Below are 26,849 nucleotides of genomic sequence, written 5' to 3' on the forward strand. Positions count from 1 at the left end.
ACGCACGCCATGCGCGTGCGCGCCGATAGCGCCATTTGCACTCCTGGTACATTTTCCAGAGAGTTGTGCCACTTTTGTGCCTATTATGTGCCTGCCACCCGCGCGTGCGCGCACTTTGCGTGTCCGCGCCGGTAAAAAAAAAGAGTTTTTTTCCTCTTCCATTTTCTTTTGCCCATTGAATTCGTATACTTCCACTCTTTCCATTTTTATTTTATTTTCATAGCTTATTTTTACCTTATTTTTTTTTGAGTTTCTTATTTTAATAATGGTGTTGATTTTTCTTACTCAATTGTTGAGAATTTCTTGGTTAATCTTGGTGCTTCTTGACTTGTTTGATATTGAGGGGTAATGAAACTTTTGAATCAATGCTTAATCTTGTATGACTCTTGTATCCTTTGTGCATTGATATGAGCTTACATGTTTTTTTTTCATTACCCACTCTTTCTAGTTGAACTTGATGCTTTTGAGTGCTCTTCATGCTTTGACTTTACTCTTGCATCAAGTGTTAGTTAATATGCCTTAGCTTACATTATCTTCTCACTCACATGTTGTAGCTACCATGTAGTGAGGACCCTATTCTTATTTGGCATTAGCCCCGCCTATGTTATATTTGCTTTAATATCGTTGATATAGGCTTAATTCTCTTTCTTTTTCTCTCCTTTGAGGTTGGCCACCAAAAGAGGGAAAGGATAAGCTTCAAATAGGGCAACAAACAAGTCCATCCGCACAACCTTTTGAAGGAGCTCATCAATTGCAGCAACCCACCCACCTTGTTCTTCTTTGCATGCACCGAGGACGGTGCAAATTTCTAAGTGTGGGGAGGTCGTCCGACCGATCTCCATGGGTAACAATTTCTTTCCTTCAACACCAATTTCTTTGTTAGTTAGTTGTTGCATTGCATGATAGGTTGCCTGTTAGTTATAATTTGTATATATTCTGTCATTTCTTTTTATGTTAAGACTACTTGGCTAGGGTGATGATTTCTTTTCCAAGAAAAATTGTTTTAGGGCACCCTACCAATTTGAAAAAAAATTTTGTGACAAACTTGCTTGAAAGAATTTATTTTGGAACATGGTTTTTGAGCTAAGAGCACAAGCTTGTGAGATTTGAGCCTAACTGCGTGGTTACATCTTATAACCACTTATTCTTCCTTCTTGTGTACATTATTCTCTTTCTATGATTGTAATCTTTGATTTGTTTGATTCTCTATGTCCATTATTTTGTGTATTCATGCATTTATATGATTGAGGCCATTGTTTCATTAGCTCACTTACCCAAATAGCCTTACCTCTTATCATCCATTGTTAGCCAATTTGAGCCTATGATTAACCTATTTGTTCTTAATTTAGCACATTACAAGCCTTAAAGCGAAAAATAATAAATGTCCTTTATTTGGATCTTTGATTAGCTTAGGCTAGTGTGTGTGTGTGTATCATTCAAGTATGGGAAGTCTTGGGACATTGGGTGAATAAAAGGGTAGTTTTGTGTTTTTGTTGTAAAAATTGGGAATTGGGTACATACTCATGTATTGATAAAATGTATAGACCTTATGCATTGATGTTCTTATATAGTTTGAAAAAAAAGAAAAAAAAAAGAGAAAAAGAAAAAGAAAAAAAATAGAAAAAAAATAAAAAAAAAGAAAAGAAATAAAAAGGGGACAAAATGCCCCAAAGCAAAGTGAAGCTCAATAAAGATCAATGCATATGAGTTGTAATAAAAAAGAAAATGCATGAGTATGTGAAAAAGTGAAAAATGGGTAGTTAGGTTAACCTAAATTGTATAGGTTGCTATAAAGGTTAGATTGGAAGTTTAAGGTAATCAAAGATTCAAATTTCAAGTCCACTTGACCAAATATACATCCTTACCTTAACCCTAGCCCCATTACAACCTATGAAAAGTCCTCATGATAGTTATATGCATGCATGAAATAAATGTTGATTGTTAGATGAAAAATGAATCTTGGAAAGCATGATTAGGAGAGCATTGAGAGAATCGACCCTATACACTTGAGCGACTACAGTGCAAACACTTCCAGTGAGGGTTCGATGCTCAACTCCATGACTCCCGGCTTTCATGAGCGTTCTTCTTGCAAGTCTACTTGAACTTCATTTTTATACTTGAATTGGTAGGATTCATGAGTCGTCATATGACCTTAGCCCTACTCATTTATACGTGCTCTTGGAGGATTGATTTATTTTTAACCAAGTAGGTAGAATCATTTTGCATTTAGTTGCACTCATATAGTTTAGGTTGCATATAGTTTATTTACATTGAATAAATGTTGATACCCTTTGTTCTCTCTTGATTTTAGCATGAGGACATGCTTAGTTTAAGTGTGGGGAGATTTGATAAACCCCGATTTTGTGGTTTATCTTGTGCTTATTTTGGGGGATTTTATCAACTTTTCTCACATTTATTCAATGAAATAGCATGGTTTTGTAATTCTCCCTTAAATTGTGCTCAAATGTGAAAACATGCTTTTTAGGCCCTAAAATTGGTGATTTTAATTCACTTTAATCCCATTCGATGCCTTGATATGTTTGTTGAGTAATTTCAGGTTCATAAGGAAAGTATTGGATGGAAGAAGTGAGGAGAAAAGGATGCAAAATGGGAGAACTCATGAAGAAATGAAGGAACCGTAAAGCTGTCAAGCCTGACCTCTACGCACTCAATTGGCCATAACTTGAGCTACAGAGGTCCAAATGAGGCGGTTCCAGTTGCGTTGGAAAGCTAACATCTGGAGCTTCGAAATGATATAAAATTTTCCATACGTTGCTTCTGGTATAGGGGCGCGCACGCTCACTTTGCGCGCGCGCACCGATGCTGCTCGACCCACTAAAGATGAAATCGCCCCCAGTGATTTCTGAAGCACTTTGGACCCAACCCAACTCATTTCTGATGCTATTCAAGTCAAGGATTGAAGGAGAGTCAACACAAGTAGTCATAGTTTTAGTTTTCATCATGTTTTAGGGTAGAATTCTAGAGAGAGAAGCTCTCTCTTCTCTCTAGAATTTAGGGTAGTTTAGGTTTACTTTTTGATGAGCGGATAATTTATACGCTTTTTGACATTGTTTTTAGTATGTTTTTAGTAGGATCTAGTTACTTTTAGGGATGTTTTCATTAGTTTTTATGTTAAATTCACATTTCTGGATTTTACTATGAGTTTGTGTGTTTTTCTGTGATTTCAGGTATTTTCTGACTGAAATTGAGGGACTTGAGCAGAAATCAGATTCAGAGGTTGAAGAAGGGCTGCTGATGCTGTTGGATTCTGACTTCCCTGCACTCAAAGTGGATTTTCTGGAGCTACAGAACTTGAAATGGCGCGCTTTCAATTGCGTTGGAAAGTAGACATCCAGGGCTTTCCAGCAATATATAATAGTACATACTTTGGCCAAGAATAGACAACGTAAACTGGCGTTCAACGCCAGCTCTCTGCCCAATTCTGGCGTCCAGCGCCAGAAAAGGATCCAAAACCAGAGTTGAACTCCCAAACTGGCACGAAATCTGGCGTTCAACTCCAAGAAGGACCTCTACACGTGCAACACTCAAAGCTCAGCCCAAGCACACACCAAGTGGGCCTCGGAAGTGGATTTATGCATCAATTACTTACTCTTGTAAACCCTAGTAGCTAGTTTATTATAAATAGGACATTTCACTAGTCTTTTTGACCATCTTTGAACACATAGTTCTTAGACCATGGGGGCTGGCCTCTCGGCCATGCCTGGACATTTCACTTATGTAATTTTCAACGGTAGAGTTTCTACACTCCATAGATTAAGGTGTGGAGCTCTGCTGTTCCTCAAAGATTAATGCAAAGTACTACTGTTTTCTATTCAATTCATCTTATTTCGCTTCTAAGATATTCATTCGCACTTCAACCTGAATGTGATGAACGTGACAATCATCATCATTCCTTATAAACGCGTGCCTGACAACCACTTCCATTCTACCTTAGACTGAATGAGTATCTCTTAGATATCTTAATCAGAATCTTCGTGGTGTAAGCTAGAATGATGGCGGCATTCAAGAGAATCCGGAAAGTCTAAACCTTGTCTGTGGTATTCCGAGTAGGATTCAATGATTGAATGACTGTGACGAGCTTCAAACTCGCAAGTGCTGGGCGTTTGTGACAGACGCAAAAGGAGGGTGAATCCTATTCCAGCATGATCGAGAACCGACAGATGAATAGCCGTGCTGTGACAGGGTGCGTTGATCATTTTCACTGAGAGGAGGGGATGTAGCCACTGACAACGGTGATGCCCTTGCATAAAGCCAGCCATTGAAAGGAGTAAGACTGATTGGATGAAGATAGCAGGAAAGCAGAGGTTCAGAGGAACGAAACCATCTCCATTCGCTTATCTGAAATTCCCACCAATGAATTACATAAGTATTTCTATCCCTATTCTATTAATTATTATTCGAAAACACCATTATCAATTTATATCTGCCTAACTGAGATTTGCAAGGTGACCATAGCTTGCTTCATACCAACAATCTCCGTGGGATTCGACCCTTACTCACGTAAGGTATTACTTGGACGACCCAGTGCACTTGCTGGTCAGTTACACGGAGCTGTGAACCGTGGTTTTGGCATCATGTTTTTTGGCGCCATTTCCAGGGAAAGAAAGAGCAATGAAATTTACATAATTAAAGTGTAATCATGATTCCGCGTACCAAGTTTTTGGCGCCGTTGTCGGGGATTGTTTGAGTATGGACAACTGACGGTTCATCCTGTTGCTCAGATTAGGTAATTTTCTTTTTGTTTTCTTTTCAAAAATTTTTCAAAAATATTTCAAAAATTCTTCTTTTGTTTTCGAAAAAAATGTTTTCAAAAAAAAATGTTTTAAAAAAAAAAATTTATTCAGAATTTTTAAGAATGAATTCTAGTGTTTCATGAAGCATGTGAAGCCTGGCTGGCTGTAAAGCCATGTCTAAATTTATTTGGACTGAGGCAGCAATTTGTTATCAAGAGCAAGGTAGTTGTTGCTAATCCACCTGCTGCTGTTCCTGATTCACCTGCTGAAGCTTGGCTGGCCATTGGCCATGTCTAGTGTTTTGGACTAGAGCTTTCTTTGAAAGCTTGGCTGGCTAGTGAGCCATGTCTAATTCCTGGACTGAAGCTTTAGACTAATATGGCGAGATTCCTGGAATTCATATTAAAAATTTTGGAATCCTTATTTTCCTTTTTCAATTAATTTTCGAAAAAAATTAGAAAATCATAAAAATCCAAAAACATTTTTTGTGTTTCTTGTTTGAGTCATGAGTCATGTCATAAGTTTGGTGTCAATTGCATGTGCATCTTGCATTTTTCGAAAATTTCATGCATTCATAGTGTTCTTCATTATCTTCAAGTTGTTCTTGGTAAGTCTTCTTGTTTGATCTTGATGATTTTTTGTTTTGTGTTGTATGGTGTTTTTCATATGCATTCTTGAATTCTTAGTGCGTAAGCATTAAAGAATTCTAAGTTTGGTGTCTTGCATGTTTTCTTTGCATTAAAAATTTTTCAAAATTGTGTCTATGATGTTCATCTTGACATTCAAAGTGTTATTGGTGTTCATCTTGACATTCATAGCATTCTTGCATGCATTTATTGTTTTGATCCATAACTTTCATGCATTGCATCATTTTTCCTGTTTTCCTCTCTCATCATAAAAATTTAAAAAACAAAAAAATATCTTTCCCTTTTTCTCTCATCAAATTCGAAAATTTGAGTTGACTTTTTCAAAAATTTTTAAAATCAAGTTGTTTCTTATGAGTCAAATCAAATTTTCATTTTGAAAATCTTATCTTTTTCAAAATCTTTTTCAAAAATCAAATCTTTTTCAAAATTCTTAGTTATTTTCGAAAATTCCAAAAATATTTTTCAAAAATCTTTTTCTTATTTTTATATCAAATTTTCGAAAATAACATAATCAATTAATGTTTTGATTCAAAAATTTGAAGTTTGTTACTTGCTTGTTAAGAAAGATTCAAACTTTAAGTTCTAGAATCATATCTTGTGATTTCTTATGAATCAAGTCATTAATTGAGATTTTAAAAATCAAATATTTTTCAAAACTAATTTCTAAAATATCTTCTTATCTTACCTTTTTCAAAAATATGATTTCAAAATATCTTTTCTAACTTCCTAACTTCTTATCTTTTCAAAATTTGTTTCAACTAACTAACTAATTTTTTGTTTGTTTCTTATCTTTTTCAAAACCACCTAACTAACTCTCTCTCTCTCATTTTCGAAAATATCTTCCTCCTTTTTCAAAATTTCTTTTTAATTTATTAATTATTTTAATTTTTAAATCTTAATTTTCGAAAATTACTAACATTTTTCAAAAACTATTTTCAAAAATCACTAACTCTTTTTCAAAAATTATTTTCGAAAATTCCTTGTCTCTCATCTTATTCTATTTATTTATTCATCTACTAACATCTCATCTCATATCTCAACCCTCCTCACAGTTGTGTTTCTTCCATTATATTACATTCTTTGTCCCCCTATACTGTGGTATAAAGGATCTCTATTATTATTATTATTTTTCTATGCCCTCTTCTTTGTCATATGAGCAGGAGCAAGGACAAGAATATTCTTGTTGAAGCAGATCCAGAACCTGAAAGAACTCTGAAGAGAAAATTAAGAGAAGCTAAATTACAACAATCCAGAGATAACCTTTCAGAAATTTTCGAACAGGAAGAGGAGATGGCAGCCGAAAATAATAATAATGTAAGGAAGATGCTTGATGACTTTACTGCACCTAATTCCAATTTACATGGAAGAAGCATCTCCATTCCTGCCATTGGAGCAAACAACTTTGAGCTGAAACCTCAATTAGTTTCTCTGATGCAGCAGAACTGCAAGTTTCATGGACTTCCATCTGAAGATCCTTTTCAGTTCTTAACTGAATTCTTGCAGATATGTGATACTGTTAAGACTAATGGAGTAGATCCTGAAGTCTACAGGCTCATGCTTTTCCCTTTTGCTGTAAGAGACAGAGCTAGATTTTGGTTGGATTATCAACCCAAAGACAGCCTGAACTCTTGGGATAAAGCTGGTCACGACTTTCTTAGCCAAGTACTTTCCTCCTCAAAAGCTGAGCAAGCTTAGAGCTGATGTTCAAACCTTCAGACAGAAAGAAGGTGAATCCCTCTATGAAGCTTGGGAAAGATACAAACAGTTGACCAAAAAGTGTCCTTCTGACATGCTTTCAGAATGGACCATCTTGGATATATTCTATGATGGTCTGTCTGACTTAGCTAAAATGTCATTAGATACTTCTGTAGGTGGATCCATACACCTAAAGAAAACGCTTGCAGAAGCTCAAGAACTCATTGACATGGTTGCTAATAACCATTTCATGTACACTTCTGAGAGGAATCCTGTGAGTAATGGGACGCCTATGAAGAAGGGAGTTCTTGAGATTGACACTCTGAATGCCATATTGGCTCAGAATAAAATATTGACTCAGCAAGTTAATATGATTTCTCAGAGTCTGAATGGAATGCAAGCTGCATCCAACAGTACTCAAGAGGCATCTTCTGAAGAAGAAGCTTATGATCCTGGGAACCCTGCAATAGCAGAGGTGAATTACTTAGGTGAACCTTATGGAAACACCTATAACTCATCATGGAGAAATCATCCAAATTTCTCATGGAAGGATCAAAAGCCTCAACAAGGCTTTAATAATGGTGGAAGAAACAGGTTTAACAATAATAAACCTTTTCCATCATCCACTCAGCAACAGACAGAGAACTCTGAACAAAATGCTTCTAATTTAGCAAATCTAGTCTCTGATCTATCTAAGGCCACTGTGAGTTTCATGAATGAAACCAGGTCTTCCATTAGAAATTTGGAAGCACAAGTGGGCCAGCTGAGTAAAAGGATCACTGAAATCCCTCCAAGTACTCTCCCAAGCAATACAGAAGAGAATCCAAAAGGAGAGTGCAAGGCCATTGACATAAGCACCATGGCCGAACACAAAGAGGGAGAGGAAGACGCAAATCCCAAGGAGGAAGACCTCTTGGGACGTCTAGTGATCAATAAGGAGCTTCCCTCTGAGGAACCAAAGGAATCTGAGACTCATCTAGAGACCATAGAGATTCCATTGAACCTCCTTATGCCCTTCATGAGCTCTGATGAGTATTCCTCTTCTGAAGAGAATGAGGATGTTACTGAAGAGCAAACTGCCAAGTTTCTTGGTGCAATCATGAAGCTGAATGCCAAATTTTTTGGCATTAATACTTGGGAAGTTGAACCTCCCTTGTTCATCAATGAACTAAGTGATCTGGATCAACTGACATTGCCTCAGAAGAGACAGGATCCTGGAAAGTTCATAATACCTTGTACCATAGGCACCATGATCTTTAAGGCTCTGTGTGAACTTGGTTCAGGAATAAACCTCATGCCCCTCTCTGTAATAGAGAAACTGGGATTCTATGGGGTGCAAGCTGCTAAAATCTCATTAGAGATGGCAAACAGTTCAAGAAAACAGGCTTATGGACAAGTAGAGGACGTGTTAGTAAAGGTTGAAGGCCTTTACATCCCTGCTGATTTCATAGTCCTGGATACTGGAAAGGAAGAGGATGAATCCATCATCCTAGGAAGACCTTTCCTGGCCACAGCAAGAGCTGTGATTGATGTTGACAGAGGTGAAATAGTCCTTTAATGGAATGAGGACTCCCTTGTGTTTAAAACTCAAGGATCTCCCTCTGCAACCATGGAGAGGAAGCAGAAAAAGCTTCTCTCAAAGCAGAGTCAACCAGAGCCCCCACAGTCAAACTCTAAGTTTGGTGTTGGGAGGCCACAACAAACTCTAAGTTTGGTGTTGAACTCCCATATCCAAACTCTAAGTTTGGTGTTGGAGAGTCTCAACAAAGCTCTGCACATCTGTGAGGCCCCATGAGAGCCCACTGTCAAGCTATTGACATTAAAGAAGTGCTTGTTGGGAGGCAACCCAATTTTTATTTATCTAACTATATTTTTCTTAGTTATATGTCTTTGTAGGTTCATGATCATGTGGAGTCACAAAATAAATATAAAAATTGAAAACGGAATCAAAAACAGCAGAAGAAAAATCACACCCTGGAGGAGCATCTGTCTGGCGTTCAACGCCAGAACAGAGCATGGTTCTGGCGCTGAACGCCCAAAATGGGCAGCTTCTGGGCGCTGAACGCCAGAACAGGCATGGTTCTGGCGTTCTACGCCAGAAATGGCACACAAATGGGCGTTGAACGCCCAAAATGGCCACCAACCTGGCGCTGAACGCCCAGAGTTGTGTGCAAAGGCATTTTTACATGCCTAATGGGTGCAGGGATGTAAATCCTTGAACACCTCAGGATCTGTGGATTCCACAGGATCCACTCAGGATCTATGGACCCCACAGGATCCCCACCTACCTCCACTCACTTCTTCTCACCACACTCTTTCACACAACCCCATAAACACTCTTCCCCAAAAACCCTTCACCAATCACCTCAATCTCTCTTCCCCATCACCTCTTCACCACTCACATCCATCCACTCTTCCCCATAAACCTACCTCATAAACTCCACCTACCTTCAAAATTCAAAACCAATTTCCCACCCAAACCCACCCATATGGCCGAACCTTAACCCCCCCTCCCTTCCCTATATAAAGCCCTCCATTCTTCTTCAAATTCACACAACACATCCCCTCTATACCCTTCTTGGCCGAACCACATCACCTTCTCTCTCTCCTCCATTTCTTCTTCTTCTTCATCTATTCTTTCTTCTCTTGCTCGAGGGCGAGCAAAATTCTAAGTTTGGTGTGGTAAAAGCATAAGCTTTTTGTGTAGAAGGAGCTCAATGGAAGATTGACTCCAAAGGCAAGCCGGTTCAACTAAGAAGATTGGACCTCAAGCCTGTAGCTAGAGGATGGTTGGAGTTCATTCAATGCTCAATCATTCCCACTAGCAACCGGTCTGAAGTTACTATAGACCGAGCGATCATGATCCATAGCATCATGATTGGAGAAGAGGTGGAAGTTCATGAGATTATACCTCAAGAGCTCTACAAGGTGGCTGACAAGTCCTCCACTATGGCAAGGTTAGCCTTAACTCACCTCATTTGCCACCTATGCAATTCAGCTGGGATTGACATAGAGGGAGATATCCTCATTAAAGAGGACAAGCCCATCACTAAGAAAAAGATAGAGCAAGCAAGAGAGCCTATTCATGGAGCTCAAGAGGCGTATGAAGCTCATCACCATGAGATCCCAGAGATGCCTCAAATGCACTTTCCTCCACAAAACTATTGGGAGCAAATCAACACCTCCCTAGGAGAATTGAGTTCCAATATGGGACAACTTAGGGTGGAACATCAAGAGCACTCCATCATGCTTCATGAAATAAGAGAAGATCAAAAAGCAATGAGGGAGGAGCAACAAAGACAAGGAAGAGACATAGAAGAGCTCAAGGACATCATTGGTTCCTCAAGAAGAAAACGCCACCATCACTAAGGTGGATTCATTCCTTGTTCTTATTTCTTCTGTTTTTTGTTTTCTATGTTATGTGCTTATCTATGTTTGTGTCTTCATTACATGATCATTAGTAGTAGTAACTATGTCTTAAAGTTATAAATGTCCTATGAATCCATCACCTCTCTTAAATGAAAAATGTTTTAATTCAAAAGAACAAGAAGTACATGAGTTTCGAATTTATCCTTGAACTTAGCTTAATTATATTGATGTGGTGACAATGCTTCTTGTTTTCTGAATGTATGCTTGAACAATGCATATGTCTTTTAACGTTGTTGTTTAAGAATGTTAAATATGTTGGTTCTTGAAAGAATGATGACTAGGAGACATGTTATTTGATAATCTGAAAAATCATAAAAATGATTCTTGAAGCAAGAAAAAGCAGCAAAGAACAAAGCTTGCAGAAAAAAAGGGGGGGGGCGAAAAAAATTGAAAAAAAAATAGAAAGAAAAAGCAAGTAGAAAAAGCCAAAAGCTCTTAAAACCAAGAGACAAGAGCAAAAAGCCAATAACCCTTAAAACTAAAAGGCAAGGGCAAATAAAAAGGATCCCAAGGCTTTGAGCATCAGTGGATAGGAGGGCCTAAAGGAATAAAATCCTGGTCTAAGCGGCTAAACCAAGCTGTCCCTAACCATGTGCTTGTGGCGTGTAGGTGTCAAGTGAAAACTTGAGACTGAGCGGTTAAAGTCAAGGTCCAAAGCAAAAAAAGAGTGTGCTTAAGAACCCTGGACACCTCTAATCGGGGACTTTAGCAAAGCTGAGTCACAATCTGAAAAGGTTCACCCAATTATGTGTCTGTGGCATTTATGTATCCGGTGGTAATACTGGAAAACAAAGTGCTTAGGGCCACGGCCAAGACTCATGAAATAGCTGTGTTCAAGAATCATCATACTGAACTAGGAGAATCAATAACACTATCTGAAATCTGAGTTCCTATAGATGCCAATCATTCTGAACCTCAATGGATAAAGTGAAATGCCAAAACTATTCAAGAGGCAAAAACCTATAAGTCCCGCTCATTTGATTGAAGCTATTTGATTTTCAGTTGCTTGGGGACAAGCAACAATTTAAGTTTGGTGTTGTGATGAGCGGATAATTTATACGCTTTTTGACATTGTTTTTAGTATGTTTTTAGTAGGATCTAGTTACTTTTAGGGATGTTTTCATTAGTTTTTATGTTAAATTCACATTTCTGGACTTTACTATGAGTTTGTGTGTTTTTCTGTGATTTCAGGTATTTTCTAACTGAAATTGAGGGACTTGAGCAGAAATCAGATTCAGAGGTTGAAGAAGGACTGCTGATGCTGTAGGATTCTGACCTCCCTGCACTCAAAGTGGATTTTCTGGAGCTACCGAACTCGAAATGGCGCGCTTCCAATTGCGTTGGAAAGTAGACATCCAAGGCTTTCCAGAAATATATAATAGTCCATACTTTGGCCAAGAATAGATGACCTAAACTGGCGTTCAACGCCAGCTCTCTGCCCAATTCTGGCGTCTAGCGCCAAAAAAGGATCCAAAACCAGAGTTGAATGCCCAAACTGGCATGAAATCTGGCGTTCAACTCCAAGAAGGACCTCTACACGTGCAACACTCAAAGCTCAGCCCAAGCACACACCAAGTGGGCCCCGGAAGTGGATTTATGCATCAATTACTTACTCTTGTAAACCCTAGTAGCTAGTTTATTATAAATAGGACATTTCACTAGTCTTTTTGACCATCTTTGAACGCATAGTTCTTAGACCATGGGGGCTGGCCTCTCGGCCATGCCTGGACCTTTCACTTATGTAATTTTCAACGGTAGAGTTTCTACACTCCATAGATTAAGGTGTGGAGCTCTGCTGTTCCTCAAAGATTAATGCAAAGTACTACTGTTTTCTATTCAATTCATCTTATTTTGCTTCTAAGATATTCATTCGCACTTCACCTGAATGTGATGAATGTGACAATCATCATCATTCCTTATGAACGCGTGCCTGACAACCACTTCCATTCTACCTTAGACTGAATGAGTATCTCTTAGATCTCTTAATCCGAATCTTCGTGGTGTAGGCTAGAATGATGGCGGCATTCAAGAGAATCCGGAAAGTCTAAACCTTGTCTGTGGTATTCCGAGTAGGATTCAATGATTGAATGACTGTGACGAGCTTCAAACTCGCGAGTGCTGGGCGTTAGTGACAGACGCAAAAGGAGGGTGAATCCTATTCCAGCATGATCAAGAACCGACAGATGAATAGCCGTGCCGTGACAGGTTGCTTTGATCATTTTCACTGAGAGGAGGGGATGTAGCCACTGACAACGGTGATGCCCTTGCATAAAGCCAGCCATGGAAAGGAGTAAGACTGATTGGATGAAGATAGCAGGAAAGCAGAGGTTCAGAGGAACGAAAGCATCTCCATTCGCTTTTCTGAAATTCCCACCAATGAATTACATAAGTATTTCTATCCCTATTCTATTAATTATTATTCAAAAACACCATTATCAATTTATATCTACCTAACTGAGATTTGCAAGGTGACCATAGCTTGCTTCATACCAACAATCTCCGTGGGATTCGACCCTTACTCACGTAAGGTATTACTTGGACGACCCAGTGCACTTGCTGGTCAGTTACACGGAGTTGTGAACCGTGGTTTTGGCATCATGTTTTTTGGCGCCATTTCCATAGAAAGAAAGAGCAATGAACTTTACATAATTAAAGTGTAATCACGATTCCGTGTACCACTTTTCTTAAATCCATCTTTCAATTCTTGTTTTGATTTAGTTTCTCCTTTAATATCTTGTTGTTACACCTTTGTTCTTCTTAGTTTTCTTGTTAATTTCCCTTTTAAGCTCTCTTTTATGTTCATGGATGCTTTTGTTGGATTTGATTTTTCTTTAATGAAATTTTATGTTTGATGTTCTTTTATTGTTAATTTGAATTGTTGATTTACTTTCCTTGCAAATTGTAGTTGGTAGATTTTACTATTTCTTGCCATTTATTATGCTTTCCTTTTATGCCTTCCAAGTGTTTGATAAAATGCTTGGAAGGATGTTAGTGTAGATTTTGAGCATTCTTGGCTTAGAAAGAGTGATTGGGTAATCTTGAGTCATGAAAACCCAACTCATGTTGGTGATCTAGAGTTGTTAGCTAGTATTGTTTCCATTGACGCTAATCTTTTGCTAATTTAATTAGTGAGTTGATTAGGACTTATGGAATATTGTTTCCATTGACGCTAATCTTTTGCTATTTTAATTAGTAAGTTGGTTAAGACTTTTGGATTGAAATTAGCTAGTCTCGTTAGGCTTTCTCCCTATTTGTTGGAGTTGACGTAATGAGATAAATTCTTGTTTATATTTGTGATATGATTAATTAGTCTTGTTTGACATTCTCCCGATGTGTGAGTTAACTAAATAAGATGAATTAATCATGCATGACTAGGATAGAAAGCCTATGATCTCAATCCATTGCCATGAATGTCTCTCTTTATTAATTGATTTCTTTATTTACTTGCTTTATTTACTTTTCTTGTCATTTATTTTCTTGTCTTCTTATCAACCAAACCCCCCTTGATCCCCATAGCCAATAATTGACCACTTCATTGTAACTCCTTGTGAGACGACCCGGAGTCCAAAATACTCCGGTTAATTCTTATTTGAGGTTTGTTCTTTGTGACAACCAATATTTTTGCATGAAAGGATTATTGATTGGTTTGGAAACTATACTTTACAACGAGGTTTCATTTATGAAATTCTAAACCACACAAGAATTCTCATCATCAGGTATCCACAAGAGTAAAAGGTGGTGACGTTCCTTCTTTGGTCCATCTTCTTCTATGCTTTGAATAAGGAAGATCTTGTATGAAATAGAACTTGCTTCCATGTTATGTTTGAACCTTTTTAAATTCTGTCTTTTAAGTTTTTATGTTGAAGAGGTCTCTATGTGCTAGTCTTTATGTCACCGCATCCTTACTTTGCTTACTTGTATACTTGTCCCTTTGAATCAAATGAAAAAGTGAATGAGTGTTTACAAAAGACCAGAGAGTAGTTCATACTATGGAGTAAGTTCATGAGTTTATGGTATAGTCATAAGTTAGCTAAGTTGGTTCAACCATAAGGTGGGAGGACAACTATCTGTCATGAATACTGTGCTTGAGACACACCCGATGAGACTAGCTAAATAAGAAGATCCTAATAAGAAAAAGGGAAAGAACAATCAAAGTTGAGGAATAAAAGAAAGAAAAAATAACAAGCAATAAGGCTAGGCACCAATGGTTTTTAATCTTGAGGCATGTGTCTGTGGTGCTCCTGTGTGAGGGATCTACTTGGATGAATAAGCTCTTAGAGGTGCCTTATCACTTGGTAACTTGGGTTAACTAACCCGGGATTATCAGCTGAAAGTCCACTATCAAAAGTAACCCTCACTACAGAGCATTTAGTAACCCAAAGAGGTGCTGGACACCAAGGTCTCAAGAAAAGAAAATAAATAAACCATATGCCTGTGGTGTGTATGTATGGGGGAGAGACTTGAGCAAGTAAGTCCTTAGGGGTGCTTTAACACCTAGCACCTTGAACCAACTGGTTCGGGAGAGTTGGCTGAAAGCTTATTTTAAAGAGTTGCCCCCTTATAAAGCACTTAGCCCGAGGAACACAAATAAGCCCTGAAATGACAATAAAAGGATCAATGAATAAAGGTCTCATGAGATGCAATCAAAGTGAGTGTTCTAGGACATGATAAAGGTCTGAAAGCCAGAGAAGGAATGAACCTAAGTTGCTATGCATGAAACCACCATAAAACCAGGGACATGACTTCCACAAGAATGACTCATTTCTCTTAGCATTCTGTTCATCATTCTCTTGTTCCAGTACTTGCTTAGGGACAAGCAAGCTTTAAGTTTGGTGTTGTGATGCCAGGGCATTTTGGCCAGTTTCACTGACCTTTTCTCTACTGTTTTTAGGGTAGTTTCATGCATTTACTTAGGAAATAAGCTAGCTTTGGGTAGATATTCACTTACATCTTGATTCAAGCATACATTGTGCACTTTACAAGATTTCATGAGGATTTTGCATGAATTTAATGACAAATTGGATGTTGCATTTCCCATGACTTGGACTAGAACTTTGATGCACTTTATTGCTTAATTTCAGGACAAAGGAAGCAAAGAAGAACCACATTAGTGGCAACGTTAGTTACACTAACGTTGACACTAACGTGGAATGGGAGTAACTTGCAAAGTTAATGAGAAAAGTCATTGCCAATAACGCTCTAGAAGCCATCATTGCCCACGTTAAGAGTCACGTTAACTAAGCTAACGTGAACTCTAACGTGGAAGAAAAGAAATAGAGCTAACGTTAGTGACACTTAACATTATCACTAACGTTGGACCAAACTCATAAGTGGCCACGTTAGTTGCCACGTTAACTTAGTTAACGTGGCCTCTAACGTTAAGAAGAAAAGGGGAAGCCAATGCTAGTGTCATTCAACTTTCTCACTAATGTTGGCAAGTCACAAGAAGCCACGTTAACTCCCACGTTAACCTAGTTAACGTGGAAGCTAACGTGAAGAAACTAGGTGGTCAACAACGTTAGTGACACCAAACATTGTCACTAACGTTGGGATGAACACACACTATCCCCAAGAAGCCACGTTAACTCCCACATTAACCTAGTTAACGTGGAAGTTAACGTGAAGAAGAAAGGTTGTCGACAACGTTAGTGACACCAAACATTGTCACTAACGTTGGAAGGAGCCAACACAAGCCACGTTAACTTAACGTGGAAGTTAACGTGAGGAGAAGGATGATGAGCCAACGATAGTGACATTCAACATTGTCACTAACGTTGGAGATGGCTAGCACAGCCATGTTAGAAGCCACGTTAACCTAGTTAACGTGGACTCTAACGTGGGAGCTAAGGGGCACATTGGAACGTTAGTGACAATGTTAAGTGTCACTAACGTTCTCGAAGGTTGGCAAGCCTACGTTACAAGAGCCACGTTAACTAAATTAACGTGGACTCTAACATAGGAAAGGGGGAGGCTTCTCAACGTTATTGGGAAAGTTGAGTCCAAATAACGTGCGTGAAAGACAAAGAGGCAACGTTAGTGGCAACGTTTGTGCCACTAATTTTTCTGTGATTTCAGGTATTTTCTGGCTGAAATTGAGGGAACTGAGCAAAAATCAGATTCAGAGGTTGAAGAAGGACTGCTGATGCTGTTGGATTCTGACCTCCCTGCACTCAAAATGGATTTTCTGGAGCTACATAACTCAAAATGGCGTTGGAAAGTAGACATCCAGGGCTTTCCAGAAATATATAATAGTCCATACTTTGCCCAAGTTTAGATGACGCAAACTGGCGTTCAACGCCAGCTCACTGCCCAATTCTGGCGTCCAGCGCCAGAAACAAGTTGCAAAGTGGAGTTCAACGCCCAAACTGGCACAAAAGCTGGCGTTCAACTCCAAGAATGACCTCTCCACGTGTAGACTTCAAGCTCAGCCCAAGCACACACCAAGTGGGCCCCGGAAGTGGATTTATGCATCAATTACTTACTTCTATAAACCCTAGTAGCTAGTTTATTATAAATAGGACTTTTTACTATTGTATTAGACATCCTGGATTGTATTTTTGATCCTGTGATCAAGTCTTGGTTACTCCAGTTTTGCCCTCTGGGGCCGAGACCAATGAACTCCATTATCACTTATATATTTTCAACGGTAGAGTTTCTACACTCCATAGATTAAGGTGTGGAGCTCTGCTGTTCCTCAAGGATTAATGCAAAGTACTACTGCTTTCTATTCAATTCATCTTATTTCGCTTCTAAGATATTCATTCGCACTTCAACCTGAATGTGATGAACGTGACAATCATCATTATTCCTTATGAACGCGTGCCTGACAACCACTTCCGTTCTACCTTAGATTGAATGAGTATCTCTTAGATCTCTTAATCAGAATCTTCGTGGTGTAAGCTAGATTGATGGCGGCATTCAAGAGAATCCGGAATGTCTAAACCTTGTCTGTGGTATTCCGAGTAGGATTCAATGATTGAATGACTGTGACGAGCTTCAAACTCGCGAGTGCTGGGCGTAGTGACAGACGCAAAAGGAGGGTGAATCCTATTCCAGCATGATCGGGAACCTCAGATGATTAGCCGTGCCGTTACAGGGCATCTTGGACCATTTTCACAAGAGGAGGGGATGTAGCCACTGACAACGGTAAGGGAAGGAGAGGACGTGAATCCCAAGGAGGAAGACCTCCTGGGACGTCCAATGATCAATAAGGAGCTTCCCTCTGAGGAACAAAAGGAATCTGAGACTCATCTAGAGACCATAGAGATTTCATTAAACCTTCTTACGCCATTCATGAGCTCTGATGAGTATTCCTCTTCTGAAGAGAATGAGGATGTTACTGAAGAGCAAGCTGCCAAGTTCCTTGGTGCAATCATGAAGCTAAATGCCAAATTATTTGGTATTGAGACTTGGGAAGATGAACCTCCCTTGTTCACCAATGAACTAAGTGATCTGGATCAACTGACATTGCCTCAGAAGAAACAGGATCCTGGAAAGTTCATAATACCTTGTACCATAGGCACCATGATCTTTAAGGCTCTGTGTGACCATGGTTCAGGAATAAACCTCATGCCCCTCTCTGTAATAGAGAAACTGGGAATCTATGGGGTGCAAGCTGCTAAAATCTCATTAGAGATGGCAGACAATTCAAGAAAACAGGCTTTGGACAAGTAGAGGACGTGCTAGTAAAGGTTGAAGGCCTTTACATCCCTTCTGATTTCATAGTCTTGGATACTGGAAAGGAAGAGGATGAATCCATCATCCTAGGAAGACCTTTCCTAGCCACAACAAGAGCTGTGATTGATGTGGACAAAGGAGAATTGATCCTTCAATTAAATGAGGACAACCTTGTGTTTACAACTCAAGGATCTCTCTCTGCATCCATGGAGAGGAAGCATAAAAAGCTTCTCTCAAAGCAGAGTCAACCAAAGCCCCCACAGTCAAACTCTAAGTTTGGTGTTGGGAGGCCACAACCAAACTCTAAGTTTGGTGTCAAACCCCCATATCCAAACTCTAAGTTTGGTGCTGGAAGGTCTCAACAGAGCTCTGCACATCTGTGAGGCTCCATGAGAGCCCACTGTCAAGCTATTGACATTAAAGAAGCGCTTGTTGGGAGGCAACCCAATTTTTATTTAATTATATTTTTATTAGTTATATGTCTTTGTAGGTTCATGATCATGAGGAGTCACAAAATAAATATAAAAATTGAAAACGGAATCAAAAACAGCAGAAGAAAAATCACACCCTGGAGGAAGACCTTACTGGCGTTTAAACGCCAGTAAGAAGCATGTTTTGGGCGTTCAACGCCAGAACAGAGCATGGTTCTGGCGCTGAACGCCAGAAATGGGCAGCATCTGGGCGTTTGAACGCCAGAAATGCACCCTGGAGAAAAGCTGGCGCTGAACGCCCAGAACAAGCATGGTTTTGGCGTTCAACGCCAGAAATGGGCTACAAATGGGCGTTCAACAACCAGAACAAGCACCAATCTGGCGCTGAACGCCCAGAGTTGTATGCAAGGGCATTTCGCATGCCCAATTTGGTGCAAGGTTGTAAATCCTTAAGCACCTCAGGATCTGTGGACCCCACAGGATCACCTCAGGATCTGTGGACCCCACAGGATCCCTACCTACCTCTACTCACTTCTTCTCACCCCTCTTTCACACAATCCCATAAACACTCTTCCCCAAAACACTTCACCATTCACATCCATCCACTCTTCCCCATAAACCTACCTCATAAACACCACCTACCTTCAAAATTCAAAATCAATTTCCCACCCAACCCCACCCTATATGGCCGAAACTTAACCCCCCTCCCTTCCCTATATATAGCCCTCCATTCTTCTTCATTTTCACACAACACAACTCTCTCTTTCCCTTCTTGGCCGAAACACACCTCCCCCCTCTTCTCCATATTTTCTTCTTCTTCTTCATCTAATTCTTTCTTTTCTTGCTCGAGGGTGAGCAATATTCTAAGTTTGGTGTGGTAAAAGCATAAGCTTTTTGTTTTTCCATTACCATTGATGGCACCTAAGACCGGAGAATCCTCTAGAAAAGGAAAAGGGAAGACAAAAGCTTCCACCTCCGAGTCATGGGAGATGGAAAGGTTCATCTCCAAGGCTCATCAAGACCACTTCTATGATGTTGTGGCCAAGAAGAAGGTGATCCCCGAGGTCCCTTTCAAACTCAAAAGAAATGAGTATCCGGAGATCCGACATGAAATTCAAAGAAGAGGTTGGGAAGTTCTAACAAATCCCATCCAACAAGTCGGCATCCTAATGGTTCAAGAGTTCTATGCCAATGCATGGATCACCAAGAACCATGATCAAAGTAAGAACCCGGATCCAAAGAACTATGTTACAATGGTTCGGGGGAAATACTTAGATTTTAGTCAGGAAAATGTGAGGTTGGCGTTTAACTTGCCTATGATGCAAGGAGATGAACGCCCCTACACTAAAAGGGTCAACTTTAATCAAAGGTTGGACCAAGTCCTCATGGACATATGTGTGGAAGGAGCTCAATGGAAGATTGACTCTAAAGGCAAGCCGGTTCAACTAAGAAGATTGGACCTCAAGCCTGTGGCTAGAGGATGGTTGGAGTTCATCCAACGCTCCATCATCCCCACTAGCAACCGATCTGAAGTTACTGTGGACCGGGCCATCATGATCCATAGCATCATGATTGGAGAAGAAGTAGAAGTTCATGAAGTCATCTCTCTTGAACTCTACAAAATAGCCGAAAAGCCCTCTCCTGGGGCAAGGCTAGCTTTTCCTCATCTTATTTGCCATCTATGTTACTCAGCTGGAGCTTTCATAGAAGGAGACATTCACATTGAGGAAGAGAAGCCCATCACTAAGAAAAAGATGGAGCAAGCAAGAGAGCCCATTCATGGAGCTCAAGAGGCGTATGAAGCTCATCACCATGAGATCCCGGAGATGCCTCAAATGCATTTTCCTCCACAAAACTATTGGGAGCAAATCAACACCTCCCTAGGAGAATTAAGTTCCAACATGGGACAATTAAGGGTGGAACATCAAGAGCACTCCATCATCCTTCATGAAATTAGAGAAGATCAAAAAGCAATGAGGGAGGAGCAACAAAGACAAGGAAGAGACATAGAAGAGCTCAAGGACATCATTGGTTCCTCAAGAAGGAAACGCCACCATCACTAAGGTGGACTCATTCCGTGTTCTTACTTTCTCTGTTTTTCGTTTTCTCTATGTTAAGTGCTTATCTATGTTTATGTCTTCATTACATGATCATTAGTAGTTAGTCACTTTGTCTTAAAGTTATGAATGTCCTATGAATCCATCACCTCTCTTAAATAAAAAATGTTTTAATTCAAAAGAACAAGAAGTACATGAGTTTTGAATTTATCCTTGAACTTAGTTTAATTATATTGATGTGGTGACAATGCTTCTTGTTTTCTGAATGTATGCTTAAACAGTGCATATGTCTTTTGAAGTTGTTGTTTAAGAATGTTAAATATGTTGGCTCTTGAAAGAATGATGACAAGGAGACATGTTATTTGATAATCTAAAAAATCATAAAAATGATTCTTGAAGCAAGAAAAAGCAGCAAAGAGCAAAGCTTGCAAAAAAAAAAAAAAAATAGGCGAAAAAAAATTGAAAGAAAAAGAAAAAGCAAGCAGAAAAAGCCAAAAGCTCTTAAAACCAAGAGGCAAGAGCAAAAAGCCAGTAACGCTTAAAACCAAAATGCAAGGGCAATAAAAAGGATCCCAAGGCTTTGAGCATCAGTGGATAGGAGGGCCTAAAGGAATAAAATCCTGGCCTAAGCGGCTAAACCAAGCTGTCCCTAACCATGTGCTTGTGGCGTGAAGGTGTCAAGTGAAAACTTGAGACTGAGCGGTTAAAGTCAAGGTCCAACGCAAAAAAAGAGTGTGCTTAAGAACCCTGGACACCTCTAATTGGGGACTTTAGCAAAGCTGAGTCACAATCTAAAAAGGTTCACCCAATTATGTGTCTGTGGCATTTATGTATCCGGTGGTAATACTGGAAAACAAAGTGCTTAGGGCCGCGGCCAAGACTCATAAAGAAGCTGTGTTCAAGAATCATCATACTGAACTAGGAGAATCAATAACACTATCTGAACTCTGAGTTCCTATATATGCCAATCATCCTGAACCTCAATGGATAAAGTGAGATGCCAAAACTATTCAAGAGGCAAAAAGCTACAAGTCTCGCTCATTTGATTGAAGCTATGTTTCATTGATAGTTTGGAATTTATAGTATATTCTCTTCTTTTTATCTTATTTGATTTTTAGTTGCTTGGGGACAAGCAACAATTTAAGTTTGGTGTTGTGATGAGCGGATAATTTATACGCTTTTTGGCATTGTTTTTAGTATGTTTTTAGTATGATCTAGTTACTTTTAGGGATGTTTTCATTAGTTTTTATGTTAAATTCACATTTCTAGACTTTACTATGAGTTTGTGTATTTTTCTGTGATTTCAGGTATTTTCTGGCTGAAATTGAGGGACCTGAGCAAAAATCAGATTCAGAGGTTGAAGAAGGACTGCTGATGCTGTTGGATTCTGACCTCCCTGCACTCAAAATGGACTTTCTGGAGCTACAGAAGTTAAAATGGCGCGCTACCAATTGCGTTGGAAAGTAGACATCCAGGGCTTTCCAGCAATATATAATAGTCCATACTTTGCCCAAGTTTAGACGATGCAAACTGGCGTTCAACACCAGCTCTCTGCCCAATTCTGGCGTCCAGCGCCAGAAACAAGTTGCAAAGTGGAGTTCAACGCCCAAACTGGCACAAATGCTGGCATTCAACTCCAAGAATGACCTCTCCACGTGTAGACTTCAAGCTCAGCCCAAGCACACACCAAGTGGGCCCCAGAAGTGGATTTATGCATCAATTACTTACTTCTGTAAACCCTAGTAGCTAGTTTATTATAAATAGGACTTTTTTCTATTGTATTAGACATCCTGGATTGTATTTTTGATCCTGTGATCAAGTCTTGGTTACTCCGGTTTCCCCTCTGGGGCCGAGACCAATGAACTCCATTATCACTTATGTATTTTCAACGGTAGAGTTTCTACACTCCATAGATTAAGGTGTGGAGCTCTGCTGTTCCTCAAGGATTAATGCAAAGTACTACTGCTTTCTATTCAATTCATCTTATTTCGCTTCTAAGATATTCATTCGCACTTCAACCTGAATGTGATGAACGTGACAATCATCATCATTCTTTATGAATGCGTGCCTGACAACCACTTCCGTTCTACCTTAGATTGAATGAGTATCTCTTAGATCTCTTAATCAGAATCTTCGTGGTGTAAGCTAGATTGATGGCGGCATTCAAGAGAATTCGGAAAGTCTAAACCTTGTCTGTGGTATTCCGAGTAGGATTCAATGATTGAATGACTGTGACGAGTTTCAAACTCGCGAGTGCTGGGCGTAGTGACAGACGCAAAAGGAGGGTGAATCCTATTCCAGCATGATCGGGAACCTCAGATGATTAGCCGTGCCATGACAGGGCATCTTGGACAATTTTCACAAGAGGAGGGGATGTAGCCACTGACAATGGTGATGCCCTTGCATAAAGCCACCCATGGAAAGGAGTAAGACTGATTGGATGAAGACAGTAGGAAAGCAGAGATTCAGAGGAACGAAAGCATCTCTACACGCTTATCTGAAATTCTCACCAATGAATTACATAAGTGTTTATATCCTTATTTTATTATATTATTTTCGAAAACTCCATAACTATTTTATATCCGCCTGACTGAGATTTACAAGGTGATCATAGCTTGCTTCATACCAACAATCTCTGTGGGATTCGACCCTTACTCACGTAAGGTATTACTTGGACGACCCAGTGCACTTGCTGGTTAGTTATGCGAAGTTGTGAAGATATGTTTAGACCATGGTTCTGTGCATCCGTTTTTGGTGCCATTGCCAGGGAATCAATTTCGAACAACAATTCACAACCAAGCTCTCTTTGAATGGATGCATTCCCACACTTTATAACCTCTGGTCTATGCTGTCTGTACTTAGATCTGGGCCAAAAAGGGCTTCAGAATTTGCTATGAACGTTTTCTGCAATTTCTGGTGCGTGGCCTCTGTCACGCGTCCGCGTGGGTCACGGGTCGCGTCATCTGGAGCTTTTTCTCTCCACGCGGTCGCGTCAGTCACGCGTCCGCGTCGTGTGTGTTCTACTCAAGGCGTGCGGTCGCGTCAGTCATGCGGCCGCGTCGCTGTTTCTTTGCTTCTGGCACGCGATCGCGTCGTCCATGCGATCGCGTGGATACCAGTTTCCTTAAAGCTCCGTTTTGCCTTCTCCTTCCATTTTTGTATGTTTCCTTTTTCATCCTTTAAGTCATTCTGCCTTAGAAAATCTGAAACTACTCAACACACTAATCACGGCATCGAATGGAAATAAAGGTAATTAAAATAATTAATTTTAAAGCTTAGGGAACATGTTTTTCACAATATGACATAATAAGGAAGGGAAAGTAAAACCATGCAATTAATGTGAATAAGTAGGTGAAGGATTGTATAAATCACTCAAATTAAGCACAAAAGAACTCACAAAATATGGGTTTATCACTCCCCCCAATTTTCCTCTAACACATTTACAAAAGCCTGCTCGACCTCATCCAGACTTTCCCAAGAATACATAGCCACTACTACAATCTTTTGCCAGTATAAATGGAAGGTGGGCTAATTATTCTCATCCAAGAAGAAAGGGCAAACACCCTCAACAGCTCAGACCTTGAAATAGTAATTCTTAAAGTCCCTAAATGACTCATCATACATAGAGAAAACTTTCTTCCCTTGAGTAGCTCAAAAAGAAACCCAAAAAGCTTTCTTCTTAGCTACGCCAGGCTTCGTCAACACAAAAAGGTATCCAACTCCTGACACAACAACTAGAAGATTTTTATGAAGTCCCATGAGTTAGGATGGAGCTGAGAAGGGGCTACATTGCAGGACCACAACAGATCGGTTTCAAATGGGATAAAAGGAAGGGTAATGTTTAATTGACTGAAGAAGTAGTCATAATCATAGAAAAAAGGATGTTCCCATTGAGTCAAAGGAGGAAAACTAACCCTCTCCTCAGGGTAAGGTGACACCAACTCCTAATTTTTATCCTGGTTCCTATTACTACAGATTCTATGGTGCCTTCTAAGTCGCAGGAAGTACTCAGGATCAGCCACAGTAACAAACATCAACACTATGGAATCTAGCCAGTCAGACATGCCATCAGGGATCTTAGTAGACATTTCAACAATATTTTTACAGAAAGACATAGGTCAACTATTCCTACAATAAGAAAAAGAAAAATGGATTACTACCAAACAACTCGGGGAAAAATGGAAATAACTCGAATAATAACATATAAACATCAAGACTCAGATACGTCAGTAAAAGGGAAACCCTAGAACTCACACCAAAAGTCCAGGGGCACCCCTTTGGAGGTAGTGACAAGGCAAGAACCCGGAAAGCAAGAAATCGACAAGTCTATCCCTTAACATTTCTCAATAAGAAACCACAATCCTTCTCTAGCAACACTCCACACAAAATAGCAAGAAAGTCATCATCATCAACAAAAGATATTAAAGTTACAACCTTTCTTACTGACAGTTTATCATCAAGGCTATAACTTCAATCTATCAACAAATCTTCGAAAAACCAAGACTTTGAACAGAGGGATACAACCACAAAAAGAAGACAGAAATTGCGAAAAATAATAAAACCCTAAGGAAGCGAAAGTCACCAGGCACACATCGCAACAAAAGAGTGCAGGAATCACCACAAAGATGCAAGCTTTTTTAGAAATTCGTGAAAACAAAATGCCTAAAAGAAAGACACAACCTTTTTTTGAAAGGGTCAAGATTCTCACAGACAAAGTCAGTAAAAATCACATGCAACATCACAGACATGGAAGAAGGCGACTATCATAAAAAAGAGGAAAATACCAACCTGTAGAGGAAGAAGAAGCAATCGCGAGGGAAGGATCAGGAAGAAACATCGGCAAATCCACACCAACAATCGCTTTCGGGGCAAGGAAAGAAGGAAGCGCGAAGACGCGAAAACAGAACGTAGAAGAACGAAGCACTACAGCAAGCGAAAGCAAAGAGAAAATAGAGAAGAAACTGAAAAGATGAGGCATGAAAATTCAAAATGAAATGAAAGAGGGGGAAAGAAGGGAACGGTAAAAGAGGATTTAATGAGCATTTAACCCTTACACGTTCCCAAGAAAGCACAACGCGCGCTGTAATTAAAGAGGAATAAGATAGAAAATGCTTCACATTCAAGTCTTAGCAGGAGTCATACTATAGATTGACCCAAAGAAGAAATGCTCGAGCTCGATTTCCTCAAAAGGGTCAAAGTCTAAAGGACATGACCTTAAGGGAAAAGTCGAGCTCAAGCAGGGGCACTGTTCATACCCTGGGTCGAGCTATTCGACCCGGACTGATTGAAGACAAAGCGACCGACCTCTTCAGGTCAGGTGCCTGATCTCTTCTTTAAAAGAGCTCGGCCAAATCGACATAAGAAGCCCAAGAAGGCCCAAACGAAGGGACACAGCCCAATCTAAAGGCAGCCAAAGCCTAGAAAGATAAAGGCGGTTCCCCTTAAAAGATAAGATGACTTCACTAAAAGATAAGATAAGATAGCTAACTTATCTTATCTAGAAAGGTCAACTCGCACTACTATAAATACACTGGAGAACCCAGGTATAACTCATACTCTGATTCTACATAATACCTGCTTAAAGCCCATGCTAACTTAAGCATCAGAGTCTCTTGCAGGTACCACCACCCTCCGGTGATCAAGGATCAGCAGCACCTCCAAAGTCAACAAGTTGGACCCAATAGTTCCGGCCACCACAGCAGATCTCATCCGAGATCGACCTTCAGTTTCAGGTAACCCTCGGAACACTTTCCAAAGAAGATCATCACAAATTGGGACTTGGTTAACAAGTTCTTGGCCAAGTTCTACCCCCCTCAAAGAATTATCAAACTCAAGATTGAGGTGCAAACTTTTAAACAATTAAAGGGAGAATCCTTGTATGAGGCTTAGGAGAGGTATAAGGCATTGATCAGAAGATGTCCTTCGGAGATGTTTAGTGAATGGGTGAAGCTCCAGAACTTCTATGAAGGTCTCTCTATGAAAGCAAGAAAGGCATTAGACTACTCTTTAGGAGGGTCACCTCAAATGATGAAAACTCCAGAGGAAGCACATGATCTCATAGATATGGTGGCTAACAACTAGTACTTCTACTCCTCAAAGAGACAAGAAACTCCAAAGAGAGGTGTATATGAGCTTGAGGGTATGGATGCTATCCTAGTC

At 39.7% G+C, this 26,849-nt stretch overlaps 1 non-coding gene across 1 annotated transcript; it reads right to left on the reverse strand.

Moving 5' to 3' along the window:
- Positions 1-7,088: 7,088 nt before the first annotated feature.
- Positions 7,089-7,196, reverse strand: LOC148567850 (small nucleolar RNA R71). Its single transcript, XR_015881816.1, has one exon. It is a non-coding gene; the product is annotated as a small nucleolar RNA R71 (small nucleolar RNA).
- Between the last annotated feature and the right edge of the window lie 19,653 nt (positions 7,197-26,849).

This window comes from Arachis ipaensis, chromosome B4 (genome assembly GCF_059453495.1).
Source record: "Arachis ipaensis isolate K30076 ecotype BB chromosome B4, ASM5945349v1, whole genome shotgun sequence".
NCBI classification, from domain to species: Eukaryota; Viridiplantae; Streptophyta; class Magnoliopsida; order Fabales; family Fabaceae; genus Arachis; species Arachis ipaensis.